The sequence below is a fragment of the Macaca nemestrina genome, chromosome 19 (genome assembly GCF_043159975.1).
Source record: "Macaca nemestrina isolate mMacNem1 chromosome 19, mMacNem.hap1, whole genome shotgun sequence".
Lineage (NCBI taxonomy): Eukaryota > Metazoa > Chordata > Mammalia > Primates > Cercopithecidae > Macaca > Macaca nemestrina.
Window position 1 is genome coordinate 7,914,760 of NC_092143.1, and position 20,621 is coordinate 7,935,380.

General features: G+C 38.1%; 1 long non-coding RNA gene across 1 annotated transcript in view; it reads left to right on the forward strand.

Annotated features, from left to right (window-relative positions):
* Nucleotides 1-20,022, forward strand: part of LOC139360098 (uncharacterized) — a 132,700-nt gene extending 112,678 nt beyond the window's left edge. Inside the window, exon 3 of the long non-coding RNA XR_011617207.1 lies at nucleotides 19,478-20,022. This is a non-coding gene — a long non-coding RNA (uncharacterized lncRNA). The remainder of the gene's footprint in view (nucleotides 1-19,477) is intronic.
* Nucleotides 20,023-20,621: the final 599 nt, after the last annotated feature.

The following is a 20,621-nucleotide window of genomic DNA, read 5'->3' on the forward strand; positions in this document are numbered from 1 at the left end:
AACATGAAAAAAAGCTCATCATCACAGGTCATTAGAGAAATGCAAATCAAAACCACAATTAGACACCATTTCACGCCAGTTAGAATGGCAACCATTAAAAAGTCAGGAAGCAACAGATGCTGGCAAGGATGTGGAGGAATAAGAAAACTTTTATACTCTTGGTGGGAGTGTAAATTAGTTCAACCATTGTGGAAGAGAGTGTGTCAATTCCTCAAGGATCTAGAACCAGAAATACCATTTGACCCAGCAATCCCATTACTGGGTCTATATGCAAATATAAATTATTCTGCTATAAAGAGACATGCACATGCGTGTTTATTGCAGTACTATTTACAATAGCAAAGACTTGGAACCAACCCAAATGCCCATCAGTGATAGACTGGATAAAGAAAATATGTCATATATATGCTATGGAATACTATGGAGCCATAGAAAAGAATGAGTTCATGTTCTTTGCAGGAACATGGATGAAGCTGGAAACCACCATCCTCAGCTAAACTAACACAGGAACAGAAAACCAAACACTGGATGTTCTCACTCATAAGTAGGAGCTGAACAATGAGAATACGTGAACACAGGGAGGGGAACATCACACACCAGGGCCTGTCAAGGGGTGGGTGGCAAGGTGGGAAGGGCATTAGGACAAATATCTAACACATGCAGGGCTTAAAACCTAGATGACAGGTTGATAGGTGCAGCAATCCACCACGGCATGTGTCTACCTGTGTAACAAACCTGCATGTTCAGCACATGTATCCCAGAACTTAAAATAAAATAAAATTTAAAAAAATAGCTTTTGCAAGTAATTTAGGCTAAATCCCCAAAAGCTATTGCAACAAAACAGAAATTGACAAGTGGGACCTAATTATACTAAAGAGTTTCTGCACAGCAAAATAAATTACCAATAGAGTAAACAGACAGCTTATACAATGAGACAAAATATTTACAAACTATGCATCTAACAAATGTCTAGTACACAGAATCTACATGGAACTTAAATCAACAAGCAAAAAACAAACAATCCAATTAAAAATGGGTGAAAGACATGAACAGACACTTCTCAAAAAAAATATACACATGCCCAATAAACATACGAAAAAATGCCTGACATTACTAATCATCAGAGAAATTCAAAACAAAACCACGAGATACCATCTCACACCAGCCGGAAAGGCAATGAATTAAAAAGTCAATAAGCAACAGATGTTGACAAGGCTACAGAGCAAAGGGACTGCTTATACGCTATTGGTGGGAATGTAAACCAGTTCAGCCTCTGTGTAAAGCTGTTTGTAGAGATTTCTCAAAGAACTTAAAATAGAACTACCATTTCACCTAGCAATCCCAATACTGGGAACATACCTAAAGGAAAGTAAATCATTGGATCAAAAAGACACTTGCACTTCATATTCATTGCAGTGCTACTCACACTAGCAAAAACATGGAATAAAGCTAGGTTCCCATCAACAGTGGATTGGATAAAGAAAATGTAGTACATGTAATCCATGGAATACTACGCATCCATTAAAAAGAACAAAATCATACCCTTTGCACTAACATGGATGGAGTTAGAGGCCATTATCCTAAGCAAACTAACGCAGGAACAGAAAACCAAATACTACATGTTGTCACTTATAAATAGTAGCTAATCACTGAATACACATAATCATAAATATGAGAACAATGGATACTGGGGATCTCTAGGCAGGAGAGGGAGGGAGAGGAGTATGGGCAGAAGAGCCACCTGTTTGGAACTATGCTTATGGCCTGGATGACAGAATCATTGACACCCCCAGCCTCAGTTTCACACAATTTATTCATGTAAAAAATCTGAATGTGTACCCTTTAATCTATAATAAAGTTTGAAATTTAAAAATTACATATTTATTTATAGACCATTGTGATTACATTTTGATATTTGTTCTTGTTTCTAGGTAGCAGAATTATAACTGATACATTTAAAAAATGTTTTTTCCAAAGTTGGACAATACCAAGCACAGAATAAGTGTTTTATAAATACATATGACAAAACCAAATTTCACTTAAATCAGAGTTTTCTCATCACATACTCACGATCAATAAGATATGACAATACCGCCTGCTAGAAGAATGTTTGCTTTCTAAATCAGTTAGGTATATTTAAAACCTTGGGTTATACTTTTACTGATGGACAGCTCTGAGTTTCTATTTTCATATCTTTTTTTTTCAGGGTATTAACTGACTGCAAGTATATACAATTTGGATAACTGGGCACAGAAAAAGAAATTGGATTACCTTTAGTTAATGTAAAAGAAAATAGTTACTATTAATTGTCCTGAAGCATATCAAAGGCAAGTTGGTTGACTGATATTCATGATAGCATAAATAATTCCTGTTCCTATTTTTCAGGCCATCTAACTTAAACACTCTCTTTAGTGTACAATAAAGGTTTAATATAAGTAAGAAAAAAATACCACAAGAAATAAATTGATTGCTACAGAAGACTGTAAATATTTCAGAGACAAATAACTTCAGATAGGTAAGTAGGCTCTACAGAGGCAAAACATCAGAATATTCTCTGAATAAAGAGTGATCATTTTTTCAGAGACTCAAAAATAAATTTCTCATCAACAAGTACTTGTTACAGCATCCTGGCTCTTTCTTAAAGAGCAAAATTAAGCACAGCAACTCTTGATTTATAAATACTCCCTTAACTAGTGATAAATAACTGCTTATGTGCTATTTTCCTGTCTCACTGGAAGGTTTTTCTGGAGTGAGTCTTTCAGTAGAAAAAGCCTTAGAACTCTTAGATTCATATGAGCTCAGAAATGGAAAGTGCTTTTGTGTGTTGATGGGGCAGCAGCTTGCCTCGGTTTTCAGAAACTGAGGAAAGAGACTTTACATAAAGCCTATTTAGCACATGGGTGAGTCTTCACAATCCAACACAACTTTTTCTGTAATGCCTCACTTGTCTACAATGCTTCACCTCCTAAACTTGCTTAAAATTCCACCAATTACTGAATGATTCATCTTTAAATGATACAGAATTTTCTCAAATAGTATAGAAGACATTAAAATCTGTGTGTGGAAAAGATCATGTATGATGAAATAAGGGTAGATGCAGTTTTGAGGGGGGTAACTAGACAATATAAGGTAAAAATTAGTATGATACAATCTTCAGTCATATCTAAATCAATGACAATCATCTCAAGGAAAGGGTTATTTCATGATAAGCTGATTAATAACTAATGTGTTGAAGATGGCCGAATAGGAGCAGCTCCAGTCTCTAACTCCCAGTGCGAGCGACACAGAAGACCGGTGATTTCTGCATTTTCAACTGAGGTACTGGGTTCATCTCACTGGGGAGTGCCAGACGATCGGTGCTGGTCAGCTGCTGCAGCCCGACCAGCGAGAGCTGAAGCAGGGCGAGGCATTGCCTCACCTGGGAAGCGCAAGGGGGAAGGGAGTCCCTTTTCCTAGCCAGGGGAACTGAGACACACAACACCTGGAAAATTGGGTAACTCCCACCCCAATACTGCGCTTTAAGCAAACAGGCACACCAGGAGATCATATCCCACACCTGGACGGGAGGGTCCCACACCCACGGAGCCTCCCTCATTGCTAGCACAGCAGTCTGTGATCTACTGGCAAGGCAGCAGCGAGGCTGGGGGAGGGGCACCCGCCATTGCTGAGGCTTAAGTAGGTAAACAAAGCTGCTGGGAAGCTCGAACTGGGTGGAGCTCACAGCAGCTCAAGGAAACCTGCCTGTCTCTGTAGACTCCACCTCTGGGGACAGGGCACAATAAACTAAACAAACGCAGCAGACACCTCTGCAGACGCAAACGACTCTGTCTGACAGCTTTGAAGAGAGCAGTGGATCTCCCAACACGGAGGTTGAGATCTGAGAAGGGACAGACTCTCTGCTCAAGTGGATCCCTGACCCCTGAGTAGCCTAACTGGGAGACATCCCCCACTAGGGGCAGTCTGACACCCCACACCTCACAGGGAGGAGTACACCCCTGAGAGGAAGCTTCCAAAGCAAGAATCAGACAGGTACACTCGCTGTTCAGAAATATTCTATCTTCTGCAGCCTCTGCTGCTGATACCCAGGCAAACAGGGTCTGGAGTGGACCTCAAGCAATCTCCAACAGACCTACAGCTGAGGGTCCTGACTGTTAGAAGGAAAACTATCAAACAGGAAGGACACCTACACCAAAACCCCATCAGTACATCACCATCATCAAAGACCAGAGGCAGATAAAACCACAAAGATGGGGAAAAAGCAGGGCAGAAAAGCTGGAAATTCAAAAAATAAGAGCGCATCTCCCCCGGCAAAGGAGCGCAGCTCATCGCCAGCAACGGATCAAAGCTGGACGGAGAATGACTTTGACGAGATGAGAGAAGAAGGCTTCAGTCCATCAAATTTCTCAGAGCTAAAGAAGGAATTACGTACCCAGCGCAAAGAAACTAAAAATCTTGAAAAAAAGTGGAAGAATTGATGGCTAGAGTAATTAATGCAGAGAAGGTCATAAACGAAATGAAAGAGATGAAAACCATGACACGAGAAATACGTGACAAATTCACAAGCTTCAGTAACTGACTCGATCAACTGGAAGAAAGAGTATCAGCGATTGAGGATCAAATGAATGAAATGAAGCGAGAAGAGAAACCAAAAGAAAAAAGAAGAAAAAGAAATGAACAAAGCCTGCAAGAAGTATGGGATTATGTAAAAAGACCAAATCTACGTCTGATTGGGGTGCCTGAAAGTGAGGGGGAAAATGGAACCAAGTTGGAAAACACTCTTGAGGATATCATCCAGGAGAACTTCCCCAACCTAGTAGGGCAGGCCAACATTCAAATCCAGGAAATACAGAGAACGCCACAAAGATACTCCTCGAGAAGAGCAACTCCAAGACACATAATTGCCAGATTCACCAAAGTTGAAATGAAGGAAAAAATCTTAAGGGCAGCCAGAGAGAAAGGTCGGGTTACCCACAAAGGGAAGCCCATCAGACTAACAGCAGATCTCTCAGCAGAAACTCTCCAAGCCAGAAGAGAGTGGGGGCCAATATTCAACATTCTTAAAGAAAAGAATTTTGAACCCAGAATTTCATATCCAGCCAAACTAAGTTTCATAAGTGAAGGAGAAATAAAATCCTTTACAGATAAGCAAATGCTTAGAGATTTTGTCACCACTAGGCCTGCCTTACAAGAGACCCTGAAGGAAGCACTAAACATGGAAAGGAACAACCGGTACCAGCCATTGCAAAAACATGCCAAAATGTAAAGACCATTGAGGCTAGGAAGAAACTGCATCAACTAACGAGCAAAATAACCAGTTAATATCATAATGGCAGGATCAAGTTCACACATAACAATCTTAACCTTAAATGTAAATGGACTAAATGCTCCAATTAAAAGACACAGACTGGCAAACTGGATAAAGAGTCAAGACCCATCAGTCTGCTGTATTCAGGAGACCCATCTCACACGCAGAGACATACATAGGCTCAAAATAAAGGGATGGAGGAAGATTTACCAAGCAAATGGAGAACAAAAAAAAAGCAGGGGTTGCAATACTAGTCTCTGATAAAACAGACTTTAAACCATCAAAGATCAAAAGAGACAAAGAAGGCCATTACATAATGGTAAAGGGATCAATTCAACAGGAAGAGCTAACTATCCTAAATATATATGCACCCAATACAGGAGCACCCAGATTCATCAAGCAAGTCCTTAGAGACTTACAAAGAGACTTAGACTCCCATACAATAATAATGGGAGACTTCAACACTCCACTGTCAACATTAGACAGATCAACGAGACAGAAAGTTAACAAGGATATCCAGGAATTGAACTCATCTCTGCAGCAAGCAGACCTAATAGACATCTATAGAACTCTCCACCCCAAATCAACAGAATATACATTCTTCTCAGTACCACATCATACTTACTCCAAAATCGACCACGTAATTGGAAGTAAAGCACTCCTCAGCAAATGTACAAGAACAGAAATTATAACAAACTGTCTCTCAGACCACAGTGCAATCAAACTAGAACTCAGGACTAAGAAACTCAATCAAAACCGCTCAACTACATGGAAACTGAACAACCTGCTCCTGAATGACTACTGGGTACATAATGAAATGAAGGCAGAAATAAAGATGTTCTTTGAAACCAATGAGAACAAAGATACAACATACCAGAATCTCTGGGACACATTTAAAGCAGTGTGTAGAGGGAAATTTATAGCACTAAATGCCCACAAGAGAAAGCAGGAAAGATCTAAAATTGACACTCTAACATCGCAATTAAAAGAACTAGAGAAGCAAGAGCAAACACATTCGAAAGCTAGCAGAAGGCAAGAAATAACTAAGATCAGAGCAGAACTGAAGGAGATAGAGACACAAAAAAGCCTCCAAAAAATCAATGAATCCAGGAGTTGGTTTTTTGAAAAGATCAACAAAATTGACAGACCACTAGCCAGACTAATAAAGAAGAAAAGAGAGAAGAATCAAATCGACGCAATTAAAAATGATAAAGGGGATATCACCACCGACCCCACAGAAATACAAACTACCATCAGAGAATACTATAAACACCTCTACGCAAATAAACTGGAAACTCTAGAAGAAATGGATAATTTCCTGGACACTTACACTCTTCCAAGACTAAACCAGGAAGAAGTTGAATCCCTGAATAGACCAATAGCAGGCTCTGAAATTGAGGCAATAATTAATAGCCTACCAACCAAAAAAAGTCCAGGACCAGATGGATTCACAGCTGAATTCTACCAGAGGTACAAGGAGGAGTTGGTACCATTCCTTCTGAAACTATTCCAATCAATAGAAAAAGAGGGAATCCTCCCTAACTCATTTTATGAGGCCAACATCATCCTGATACCAAAGCCTGGCAGAGACACAACAAAAAAAGAGAATTTTAGACCAATATCCCTGATGAACATCGATGCAAAAATCCTCAATAAAATACTGGCAAACCGGATTCAGCAACACATCCAAAAGCTTATCCACCATGATCAAGTGGGCTTCATCCCTGGGATGCAAGGCTGGTTCAACATTCGCAAATCAATAAACATAATCCAGCATATAAACAGAACCAAAGACAAGAACCACATGATTATCTCAATTGATGCAGAAAAGGCTTTTGACAAAATTCAACAGCCCTTCATGCTAAAAACGCTCAATAAATTCGGTATTGATGGAACGGACCTCAAAATCCTAAGAGCTATTTATGACAAACCCACAGCCAATATCATACTGAATGGGCAAAAACTGGAAAAATTCCCTTTGAAAACTGGCACAAGACAGGGATGCCCTCTCTCACCACTCCTATTCAACATAGTGTTGGAAGTTCTGGCTAGAGCAATCAGGCAAGAGAAAGAAATCAAGGGTATTCAGTTAGGAAAAGAAGAAGTCAAATTGTCCCTGTTTGCAGATGACATGATTGTATATTTAGAAAACCCCATTGTCTCAGCCCAAAATCTCCTTAAGCTGATAAGCAACTTCAGCAAAGTCTCAGGATACAAAATTAATGTGCAAAAATCACAAGCATTCTTATACACCAGTAACAGACAAACAGAGAGCCAAATCAGGAATGAACTTCCATTCACAATTGCTTCAAAGAGAATAAAATACCTAGGAATCCAACTTACAAGGGATGTAAAGGACCTCTTCAAGGAGAACTACAAACCACTGCTCAGTGAAATAAAAGAGGACACAAACAAATGGAAGAACATACCATGCTCATGGATAGGAAGAATCAATATCGTGAAAATGGCCATACTGCCCAAGGTAATTTATAGATTCAATGCCATCCCCATCAAGCTACCAATGAGTTTCTTCACAGAATTGGAAAAAACTGCTTTAAAGTTCATATGGAACCAAAAAAGAGCCCGCATCTCCAAGACAATCCTAAGTCAAAAGAACAAAGCTGGAGGCATCACGCTACCTGACTTCAAACTATACTACAAGGCTACAGTAACCAAAACAGCATGGTACTGGTACCAAAACAGAGATATAGACCAATGGAACAGAACAGAGTCCTCAGAAATAATACCACACATCTACAGCCATTTGATCTTTGACAAACCTGAGAGAAACAAGAAATGGGGAAAGGATTCCCTATTTAATAAGTGGTGCTGGGAAAATTGGCTAGCCATAAGTAGAAAGCTGAAACTGGATCCTTTCCTTACTCCTTATATGAAAATTAATTCAAGATGGATTAGAGACTTAAATGTTAGACCTAATACCATAAAAATCCTAGAGGAAAACCTAGGTAATACCATTCAGGACATAGGCATGGGCAAAGACTTCATGTCTAAAACACCAAAAGCAATGGCAGCAAAACCCAAAATTGACAAATGGGATCTCATTAAACTAAAGAGCTTCTGCACAGCAAAAGAAACTACCATCAGAGTGAACAGGCAACCTACAGAATGGGAGAAAATTTTTGCAATCTACTCATCTGACAAAGGGCTAATATCCAGAACCTACAAAGAACTCCAACAAATTTACAAGAAAAAAACAAACAACCCCATCAAAAAGTGGGCAAAGGATATGAACAGACATTTCTCAAAAGAAGACATTCATACAGCCAACAGACACATGAAAAAATGCTCATCATCACTGGCCATCAGAGAAATGCAAATCAAAACCACAATGAGATACCATCTCACACCAGTTAGAATGGCAATCATTAAAAAGTCAGGAAACAACAGGTGCTGGAGAGGATGTGGAGAAATAGGAACACTTTTACACTGTTGGTGGGATTGTAAACTAGTTCAACCATTATGGAAAACAGTATTGCGATTCCTCAAGGATCTAGAACTAGATGTACCATATGACCCAGCCATCCCATTACTGGGTATATACCCAAAGGATTATAAATCATGCTGCTATAAAGACACATGCACACGTATGTTTATTGCAGCACTATTCACAATAGCAAAGACTTGGAATCAACCCAAATGTCCATCAGTGACAGACTGGATTAAGAAAATGTGGCACATATACACCATGGAATACTATGCAGCCATGAAAAAGGATGAGTTTGAGTCCTTTGTAGGGACTTGGATGCAGCTGGAATCCATCATTCTTAGCAAACTATCACAAGAACAGAAAACCAAACACCGCATGTTCTCACTCATAGGTGGGAACTGAACAATGAGATCACTCGGACTCAGGAAGGGGAACATCACACACCGGGGCCTATCATGGGGTGGGGGGAGGGGGGAGGGATTGCATTGGGAGTGATACCTGATATAAATGACGAGTTGATGGGTGCAGCACAGCAACATGGCACAAGTATACATATGTAACAAACCTGCACGTTATGCACATGTACCCTACAACTTAAAGCATAATAATAATAAATAAATTTAAAAAAAAAAACTAATGTGTTTGAGATAAAATATAAATACTTGTGCTATAAAATCAAATATGACAATTATATCAATGTATTTAAACATTTTTGGATTTTTGTTTTATTTATTATTTATTAATTTATTTTTTGAAATGGAGTCTTGCCTCTCTCACCCAGGCTGGAGTGCAGTGGCACGTTCTCGGCTCACTGCAACCTCCGCCTTCTGGGTTCAAGCGATCCTCCAGACTCGGCCTCCAGAGTAGCTGGGATTACAGGCATGCGCCACCATGTCTGGTTAATTTTTGCAATTTTAGTAGTGATGGGGGTTTCACCATGTTGGACAGGCTGGTCTCAAACTCCTGGCCTCAAGTCACTCGCTCACTTTGGCCTCCCAAAGTACAGGCATGAGACACTTCACCTGGCCTGGATTTTTGTTTCAAATTATGAGAAAGAATGCACATTTTATGACTTTAATAATAAAGCAATTATGTCCTTAAAAAATGGAATCTAAATTTTTAATTGAAAAAAAGAAAAGGAAGTACAAAGGTCTAAAAGTTTTTCTATTGTTGCTTTTATTCTGACAAGCATAAGTAATATTTAAGCTTCCAGATTTGATCGTTTTTTTCTGGCTAGATTTTCACATGATTGGATAAAGACAAACAAATCAAATATATGATAACTAGGAAAAAAGCGGAAGAACTTTTATTTCTTAAAAAAAATTAAGTGATAAATTTTTACATACCATGACTTAAAAATAAAAAATAAACAATACAAATAATATATACATAAGAGATATAGTATCTTCACAGACACAATCATTAGCTATGTGTGCATGTATATATAAAACATATGTGTGTATATATATACTAGTTATGTGTATACATAGTGTGTATATAGCTAGTATATACACACGTACACATATATATACACACATAGTGATTGTACCTGTGAAGATACTATATACTTTAAATACACACACATAGCTAATGTGTATATATATATGCATAATATATAAATATATATAGTATCTTGACAGGTACAATATGTCTTTCAGTATACAGACATGGTGGTTATATATGTACATACACGTAGCTAGTGTATATGTACTGTATATTGACAGATACAATCACTAGCTATATGTATAAAGATACGTGTTTACAGCTGGAGACTGGATGTGTCAACGTGTATGATACGAATCCTCACAGTCATTAGTTGGCAATGAAATATTGTTAAGAAGCAGGCTTTTGATCATCTAACACTATTGGAAAATAACTTGAATTCATAAAATATAAACAATATTGCCTCTCGAGAAGTAAATAATAAAATGAGAAACTGAGAACAGACAATAGACAGGAACATTTTAAAAAATTTACTTTAGGCTTATTTACTGACAAGCAAAACGTGATTCACCCTGAGACTGAAACATGACAATCGCTTCTGCTTCAGCTATTAATCTCGTACTGCATGACCTCTGTACATAAACTCCATGATCAAAGCACTGAAGAACAAGTTGTTCTAAAAACACAAAACAAATCAAAAGAAAGATAGGTTAAATTTTTTTATTTTATATTGTTTCTAAATAGTTTATTTGCAAATCTCTCAGCCCTTACAGAAAATGGAGAGGGAAACTCAGGTGGCCTCTTGGGGGCTCATTATGGAAAGTGCATGCTGTTTATGTAATAATTATGATTAACCCACATATGTCTTAACAAACAACCTAAGGACAGAATGACAAAAAGTACAAGATATGAGGTAGATTTATAAGTGAAATTAGAAAGATTCATGATGTTTACTTTAGATAAAGAGAAGACAACCAGTAGATCTATGAAGCAAATAATTTTAAACTACTATAAAGGCAATTATAAAAGACATTGCTTTTAAAAGCACCATTAACTTTTTTCCTTTAAATTGAGTCCTGGTTAGTAAGTACTATTCCTGTGAAAAAGAATGTAAGAATTCACAAAATTCAGTAAATAAATCTAATTTACCACATTTTAATTTTTTAAATAATTTTCTCAGCTGTGGAAAATCAACCTAACTGACTTTGACATGTGGAAAATGTGCTTTGACATATAAAAATTAAAGCATAATAGAAAAGAATCCTCTTGCCTACTCCTACTTATCCTGTCTCATAAAGAAATTATAAAGCAATGAATTTAAAATGGGTCAGATGAAAACCATTTAAACTGTAATACATATAATCAATTCAAGTAAGTTAGTGCTACAGGCTTATTGAGACAAATTCTTTATCAAGATATAATGCACTAATAAGAATAGAATGTGCCGTTACTGTGGATAATGCCTTGAAGACAATGTAATTTTACTTTTTAACATTATTATCATCAACCCTTTTCCTGGTGCCTACTGGGCACACACCACTGCTGTTAAAAAAAAAAAAAAAAAAAAAAAAAAAAAAAAAAAAAAAAACTGTGGCAGGAAAAGGGGAGTCTAAATATGGATACAACTTCCAAGAATTTACAATCTAGGGACACGCAAATAATTTCTTTAAAATTATAAATGTATTCTCATATGAATTAGGCTTCTAAAATATCTCAGTCTTCTTGAGGTTTTTCCTTCGCAATATAAGACAATAGTTTTGGAGAGGAGTTTCTGGTCTGATTATGTGGCTTTTTCCCCCAAGCACAGTTAATAAAAATGCAAAATTCTGACACATTGTCTGTTACCTTCCTTAATGTCATGAAATAAAATTGTATTGAGGATCTTAGGTAAAGCCATGTGCAGAAAAGCATTATTCAACAGTTTGCTAAAGCTGGATGAGAATTTTGAACAATTCATGACAAGTTTAAGAAGTCAAGTTCTATAAAACACTAAGGATGAGGTTCTGTAACAATGCAGTGTTATATGATTTGAGAGTGCTTATTCTAATAGAAGTGGTAAATTAATTCTTGATAATTTGAAAACATGGTCTGTTCCGGACGTCTAAGATATATGATGCTTTCTAGCAGGGAACATAATATCTGTGTGAATTAGTTAGATATCTTTTCTGTGATAAGAAATATAACCTTCTACACCTGGGAATACTTCCAGTTGTTCAGAGTGAAACATACTAGGAGTGGCATTTTCCTCTTTGCTTCAATTCAAAAGGTTAATTTTTGTCTCAACCTGTGAAATGTGATATATTAGTTCAAAATATTTACTGAGCACTATAATGAGACCAGCACTTTTCAGATCTTAGGGCGTATTGGTAAATAAAATGAGTAAAGATTCTTGCTTTTAGAAGTAATATTCTAGCATTGAGAAACAGATCAATTAAAATATGCCTAAAACAAATACGTTTTACAATTTTCTGGTCTGTGATATGTGCTATGGAATAAAGAACAAGTGGAGTGGGGTAAAGGAGGATCAAGAACACCAAGGGAGAGAAGGAGGAGGTCGTTGTAGTATCTAGGATGCTTGGAATGAACTCATGGAGATATCATTTGACCACAGAAAATAATAATAAAAAGGAAGGTGAGGATTTCGAGGGAGAGGTTGTTCCAGGCAGAGAAGTAAGCCAGTACAGCCCATCTAAAAAGGAGAACAATCTGTGATTGAGGAATGACCAGAATACCGTTGTGGGTGAGGTCAATGTGAGCCAGTGATCATGAGAAGGAGGAGGTGAGGTGAGAGGTATTTGAGAGGCCAGATCCTGTTGGACTTCACAGTCCATGGTGAGGACTTTGGTTCTACTCTGAATTAAAGGGGAGGCACAGAAGAGTTTGGAGCAGAGGAATGACCTAATCCGAGTTACACTTTAGAAGGTCATATGGTTTGGCTGTGTCCCCACCCAAATGTCGTCTTGAATTGTAGTTCTCAAAATCCCTACTTGTTGTAGGAGGGACCCTGTGGGAAGTAACTGAATCATGGGGGCAGTTATCCCATGCGCTGATTTGCAGGTAGTGAGTGACTTCTCACAAGATCTGAAGGTTTTATAAGAGGCTCTTCCCCCTTTTACTCGCACTTCTTGCTATCACCACGTGAAGAAGGACGTAATTGCTTACCCTTCCACCATGATTGTAAGTTTCCTGAGGCCTCCTCAGCCATGCTGAACTGTGAGTCACTTAAACCTCTTTTATTTATAAATTACCCAGTCTCTGTGTGTCTTTATTAGCAACTTGAGAACAGACTAATACAGGAAACTCACTTGGTTCTCTGTGAGAAATAGCAAGCAGAGTAGTAGTGAGAAGGTGATGTTGTAACCTGGGAAATTTAGGATGGTGGCTCATGTCAGAGGGGTGGAGATCAGACGGTGAGGAGTGCTTCACTTCTGTATGTAGATTGTTCTGAGTTTTATTTTTTTTAATGTTTTTCTTTGATTGGTTGGGGGCATAGTAAGAGAAATAAGAATTAAAGAAGTCTCTAATATTTTAGGTGAACAATTTTAATTACTTAATTATTTTAATTTCCTCATCTGAATTGTAGAAGCCTGTGGTGAAAAATTCAAGGAAGACCAGGCATCAGTTGGGGTTATGTGGAATTTGAGATATCTGTTTGGAAATGTCAAGCAGTGGGTTGGATACAAGAGTTTGCAGAGGCTTAGACACTTAGGCAGGATGTACAATTACGAGAGACATCAGCACAGAGATGATTCATAAAGCTTTGGAACTGGATGAGACATAGAATAATACATAGAAGATAAAGGAGATAAGACTAAACAGTGGGACACTGCAATATTAAGAAGTCAAGTATAAGAGAAGAACCCATTAAATAAACTGAGGGAGAGTGACCCGAGTGAAGTAGAAATAAAACCAAGAAAGTGTTGTGTCCTGGAAGCCCGGTGAAGAGAGTTGCTTAAAGGAGAAGAAGTGGTCAACGGTGCCAATTTCTGTCTTTAGTCCAAATAAGTTAGGACTGAGAACTGGCCATTGGTTTTAGCAACATTAAGATCATTGATGATCTTGTTAAAAGCAGGATTTTTTTTTTCATGGAGAGATGGGTTTTAAAGGGACTGGAGCGAGTAATTAGAAACAGATAATATTTTTTCAAAAATATTTGCAGCAACAGGAACAGAGAATGGAGTGGTAGATGGCAAGAAAGTGGAATAAAGAAAAGGTTTTAGGGTTTTTGTTTGTTTTAAAGGAGAAAATAAAATTAATCATTTATATTAATGGAGATGATCCAATAGAGAGGCAACATTTAATGTCATAAAAGAGAGAACTGAGGATTGCTTGGAACTATGTATCTGAGAAAAGATTCAAATTTAGTAAGCAGTAGAAAAGTGGTCTTTAGAAAATAACAGAAATATCTCATCAACTGTTGGAGGTGTGTAGGGAATATGGAGTCAGGTGTTGTTAGGTAGGTGCAATGGTATGGAATGGAAGCTACGGAGTTTCTCTTTTTACTGCTTTGATTTTCTCAGTTAAGAACAATGCAATATTTTCAGCTGAATGAAGTGGGTAGGAAGATGTTGAGATTCAAGAAGATGTGAGGTTATTTCAACATCAATGAAGAAGGAGAATGAATAAACTTGAAACATTTAGTGTAACTTTCAGATAGCATTATAAGACCATGCAGGTTCATAATCATGATTTTTTTTTTTTTAAGGTGAGATGAATCAGACCGATTCTGTGTCTTCCTCCAGCCACCTTCAATGGCAATGATACAGGTGTGGTCTGAATAGACTTATATTTTTGCCCATCAAGAAAGATGGGGGCAAGGAAAGGAGTATAAAACTTGACCTGAAATTTAAGCTATATTTCTCACCATGAAGGGGATAAGAAACAATGAAAGAATGGGATAATTAATTCATTACATGTTTTGTTGGGTAAGAGGATTGTTAGGAACAAGATACAATCAGAAGTTAGCTGAAAATATAGGTGGTTGGCAAGTAATTAGAGATGCTTTGCAGTTTATATTATAGATAACAGTAATTTTTTTGACACATCCTGGAAGTACAAGGGGAAAGGCAAGATTTACAGAGGAGAGGAATACAATGAGTGAGAGGGTCAGAGTACAGGAAATCGCATCTACACATAGATTGAAATTGCCAATACTTAAGGCAGAGGTAATTTTTGATAAAAATTATATTAGCCCGGAAGCAAAATGTCCATAAATATAGAAATATGACCCAAGCATTAACAGTTGACAACAGTGGCCGGGCGCAGTGGCTCAAGCCTGTAATCCCAGCACTTTGGGAGGCCGAGACGGGCGGATCACTAGGTCAGGAGATCGAGACCATCCTGGCTAACAGGGTGAAACCCCGTCTCTACTAAAAAATACAAAAAGCTAGCCGGGCGACGTGGCGGGCGCCTGTAGTCTCAGCTACTCGGGTGGCTGAGGCAGGAGAATGGCGTAAACCCGGGAGGCGGAGCTTGCAGTGAGCTGAGATCCGGCCACTGCACTCCAGCCCGGGGACAGAGCGAGACTCCGTCTCAAAAAAAAAAAAAAAAAAACCGTTGACAACAGTAATGTAACTAGTTGGTGATATAATATTATCATTATTTTAAACTAAGGAGAATGAATATTCTGAAAGTTGTCATGAACAGCTAGGAATGCCCTAACTCACCTCCTTGTCCAGAGAGACATAAGATGATTCAGAAGAAAATCAGTCGCCCTGAGAAGGCTTCAGGGGAAGCAGCATCATCAGAGCAAATCTAGGTTAAGGAGTCATTCAGGAAGTGGAATTGGGATATAGGGGTGTTGCTGACCATGGTCCCCAAATTTCAGTGCATACAGAAATTTTAGAGATTGGAGAGAAATATAAAAAAAATAGAGAATAAATGTCTGAAGAGACACGAAGAGGCTTACAACTCAGATAATTAAAGACCTGGAAGTCTGAGGTGCCTTGATGACTGCACTCAACTGGCATAAAAAGTCATCATGAATTCAAGACAGCGGTGATGCGACTATAGGTCTTAGAGGGCAGGAATTGGTGAGTGTCTGGGCCTCATTGATGATTATGATGATGGTGGTAAATTGGTTGTTTCATAATGATGAAGGTAGATTGTCCCATGTGATGATGGAGATGGAGATTCCATGATGATAAAAGCAGTTGGTCCCATTATGGCGGAGGTGGTTGGTCCCATGATGATGAAGGTAGTTGGTTTTATGATGATGAAGGTAGATGGTTCCAGGATGATGGAGGTAGTTGGTTCTATGATGGTGGAGGTATTTGGTCCTGTGATGATGGAGGTAGATGGTCTCTTGATGATGGAGAGAGATGGTCCAAAGATGATGGAAGTAGTTGATCCCATGATGTTGAAGGTAGTCTCATGATGGTAGAGGTAGATGGTCCCAGGGTGAAGGAGATAGTTGGTCCTATGATACTGAAGGTAGATGATTCCATGATAACAGAGGTGGATGGTCCCATGATAATAGAGATGGGTGGTCCTATGATAAAGCAGGTGGACAGTCCCATGATAATGGATGTATATGGTTGCCAGAAGGCATGGCCTTAGTCCCAGTGTAGATTCACTCTCTGACCTCTTTAGGGAAGGAACATTATCTTTCTGAGTCAATGTTGTTCAAATTGATTCTTGAGGATAAACTTGAGGGAATTTTAGATAGTTGAGTAACACCAAGTATTTAAGTCCCCTGTTCATCATAGCTGATAGGAGTAAATGTTTCATTGGTGTTATCTGAAGTAATACTAGTGTGAAGTGATTCCTAAAGGGGCTTTCAATTTCAAAGTTTAGGTAGGAAAAATGGAATAATATAGAAATTATCAGAATTTTTGTGTAACTAAAATTTTATTTCTAAGATTTAAATGATAGGTCTGTTAAGTCACAGAGAATGATGTTTTAATGAAACATTTTATTAGATTCTAATCAGTTTTCAAACTTTCTCAGTTTTTAGCCAAGTTATGTTGTAAGCTGTTAAAATAAACATTTATTAATTGTACAGAATATTGAAATTTTCATATAATTTCAGAGATACCAGAGATGTATGTGAGAAACATATATTTGAAAATCAGAAATACCTTATTTAATATTTATTGTTCAAAAATCCATTATGTAATTAATTCAGCTCAATTCAGATAAAATATTTTAAATTAATTTAGTATTAACAATGTTCTGGAAAAAGAGGGATATGAATAATACATGTAGATTCTTGTGTAATAAGAAAAATTGTTAGAAGTGTAATTTTTTATGCCCAGTCACCATATCTTATTCTTACATTTGGTTGGGGCAGAAACCTATTTCTCACTATGAATGCTGAAAAAGTTCCCAAATTACATTTCTTAGTCCTTAAAATTAGAGCAAAATAGTGTGACCTAAACTTGAATCAGATGCATATCCTACTCTGGAAAAGAATGTGGAAAAAATAGTAATGTAAAAGAGACATACACACACACACACACATACACACACACACAGAAAGAGAGAGAGAAAGAGAGAGAGAGAGAGAGAGATGGGGGTGGTTAACTGCATTTGAAAAATAAACACAAGAGATCTCCATCTCAATACTATTATCAAGTAGCAGTTGTCCGAGTTTCAAAGTTGGACTCTAATATCCAACCAGTAATGCCAGGAGTGATATCCCAAGACCAGCATCAGGATTGGCCATGGTTACAGGGTACACATCACATGTGTAGCAGTGGTGATGGTATTCTAACAAGTCTTTTAAGTGGTATGATTTCTACAGTGATTATAACCACTGAATCACATTTGTGCTTGTCAATTTCCTTAACCAAATTTTTCTGCCTTGCCCAGAATTCAGGTACTAGATATACTGGTATAAAACACAGTGGAAAAATAGTTGTTAAACACATGACATAAAGTGTGCTTTGAAAGACAGGGCTTTGGGGGATGTGCAGAGAGCTCTCCTGGCCTCTCCAGACATGCTCTCCATCTTTCCTCACACTGCTTTTTGCCTGAAAGGCTGATCTCTAAGAACTATGTCAACAGGTTCTCTCAAGCTTTTGGTTACGTTACACCCAAAGTAGGCACTGGTGGAAGATTGGACCACAGAAAAGTGAGGTGTTTGTTCCCTGGGTCCATCCCTGCCAGGCTACAGAATTACAATATGGTATTTCCCTACCAAGGGCCACAGTTTCTGTAAAGGGGGCCTCTTCTTTATAGCCAGTTCCTTCCTTGGCCCTGTGGGTGATGTCATAGTTTCCTGTGGCTGCTGTAATAAAGCCCGCAAACTGGGTGGCTTAAATCGACAGATAATATAAAGAACTTAAACAATTCATCATGCAAAAAAGAAATAACCCCATTAAAAAGTGGGCATAAGACATGAACAAACACTTCTTGAAAGAAGACATACAAGCAGCCAACAGACATGAAAAAGCGCTCAGCATCACAATAATCAGAGAAATGCAAATCAAAACTACAATAAGATACCATCTCACACCTCAATCGGAATGGCTATGATTAAAAAGTCAGAAAACAACAGATGCTGGCAAGGCTGTGGAGAAAATGGAATACTTGTACACTATTGGTGGGAATGTAAATTAGTTCAGCCTCTGTGAAAAGCATTTGGAGATTTCTCAAAGAGCTTAAAACAGGGCTACCATTTAACTGAGCAATCCCATTACTGTGTATATGTTCAAAAGAAAACAAGTTATTCTACCAAAAAGACACATGCACTCAGATGTTCATCATAGCATGATTCACAATAGTGAAGACATGGAATCAACCTAGATGCCTATCAAATATGGGTTGGACAAAGAAAATGTGGTACAAAAACCCATGGAATACCATGAATCCATAAAAAAAGAATAAAATCATGTCCTTTGCAGCAACATAGATGCATCTGGAGGCCATTATTCTAAGCAATTAACCCAGGAACACAAAACCACATACTGCGTGTTCTCACTTATAACTGGGTGCTAAACATTGGGCACTCATGGACATAAAGATATCAACAATAGACACTGGTAACTCTTAGAGGGGGAAGAGAGGGAGGGAGGGTAAATGATGAAAAAGTAACTATTGAATACTGTATGTCCAGTACCTGAGTGACAGGATCAATCATCCCAAACCTCAACATCACAGGATATACTCATGTAACGAACTTGAACATGTGCCCAATGAATCTAAAATAAAAGTGGAAATTATTTTAAAAACAGGATATTTACTCTCCCAAAATTCTGTGGAAATTCAGAAAATCAGTTGTCAGCAAAGGTATTTCCTTCTGAAGACCTGAGACAATCTTTTATATGTTTTTCTTTTAGCTTCTCCTGTTGCGGGAAATCCTTGGCGTGCCTTGCTTGTAGAGTCATCACTCCAGTCTCTGCCTCTGTCCTCACATGGTGTGATGACCCTGTGCCTGTCTCTGTAACTCTTCTGCTCTTCATTTAAGGACACTAGTTACACTGGATTAAGGGTCTACTCTGCTCAGGGTATGACCTCATCTTAAGCAATTACATGTGCAATGTATGGAATTGCAACTACCCTTAGGAAATCTGAAAGCACCAAGTAAGAGCACATTCTGAGATTTTTTGAAGGACACTAATTTGGTGAGGGAGTGGGGAGGTGCTATATAGCCCAGGACAGGTGGTAACAGCTTCCCTGCTCTTGTTAGTCCCAACATGGGATGCTTAGTTATCTCTTATTGGTTTCACCTAATCATGCTCACAAGTTTAAAAATATTTCCTTAATCAACTTTTCTCATTTTCCCTATTTGAATGTTCTGTTTCCTGGTGGGACCCTGACTGATAGAGGGATCCAGTGATAAGAGCTTAAAGAATTTGGGACTTAGGGTGGGGATTCTGTATGTAAGGGTGTAGATGTTATATTTAGGCAGAAGTAGACAGAGAAAGAAAGAAAGAAAGAAAGAAAGAGAGAAAGAGAGAGAGAAAGAAAGAAAAAGAAAGAAAAAGAAAGAAAGAAAGAAAAGAAAGAAAGAGAAAGAAAGAAAGAAAGAAAGAAAGAAAGAAAGAAAGAAAGAAAGAAAGAAAGAAAGAAAGAAAGAAAGAAAGAAAGAAAGAAAGGAGGGAGGGAGGAAGGAAGGAAAGGGAGGGAGGGAGGAAAACTTTCAAAATCTTAAGTCTGTAGCTCATGCAATAGGCCAAAACCAATGGCTTTTCTGCAACCATGAAAACAATTTCTCATCACTTCCAGCCCCATGGCTAAGATACTTAAGAAACAAACTCAACTATTGATCTTGCAGGTGGCTGAGATACAATATCAGTTTCATTCACAGCCTTATGAGGTCTCATAAAAAGTTAGTGCATGGATGATGAACAAGTCAGAGCCTGAAGATTGAAAATGGTGAAATATGGAAAGATGAGAAGACACCGAGAAATGAAATTCAGCACTTTACTTGGCCTTCTATGCCAACCCAAGCATCAGAGGCATTTCAAAGGAGTTACATCA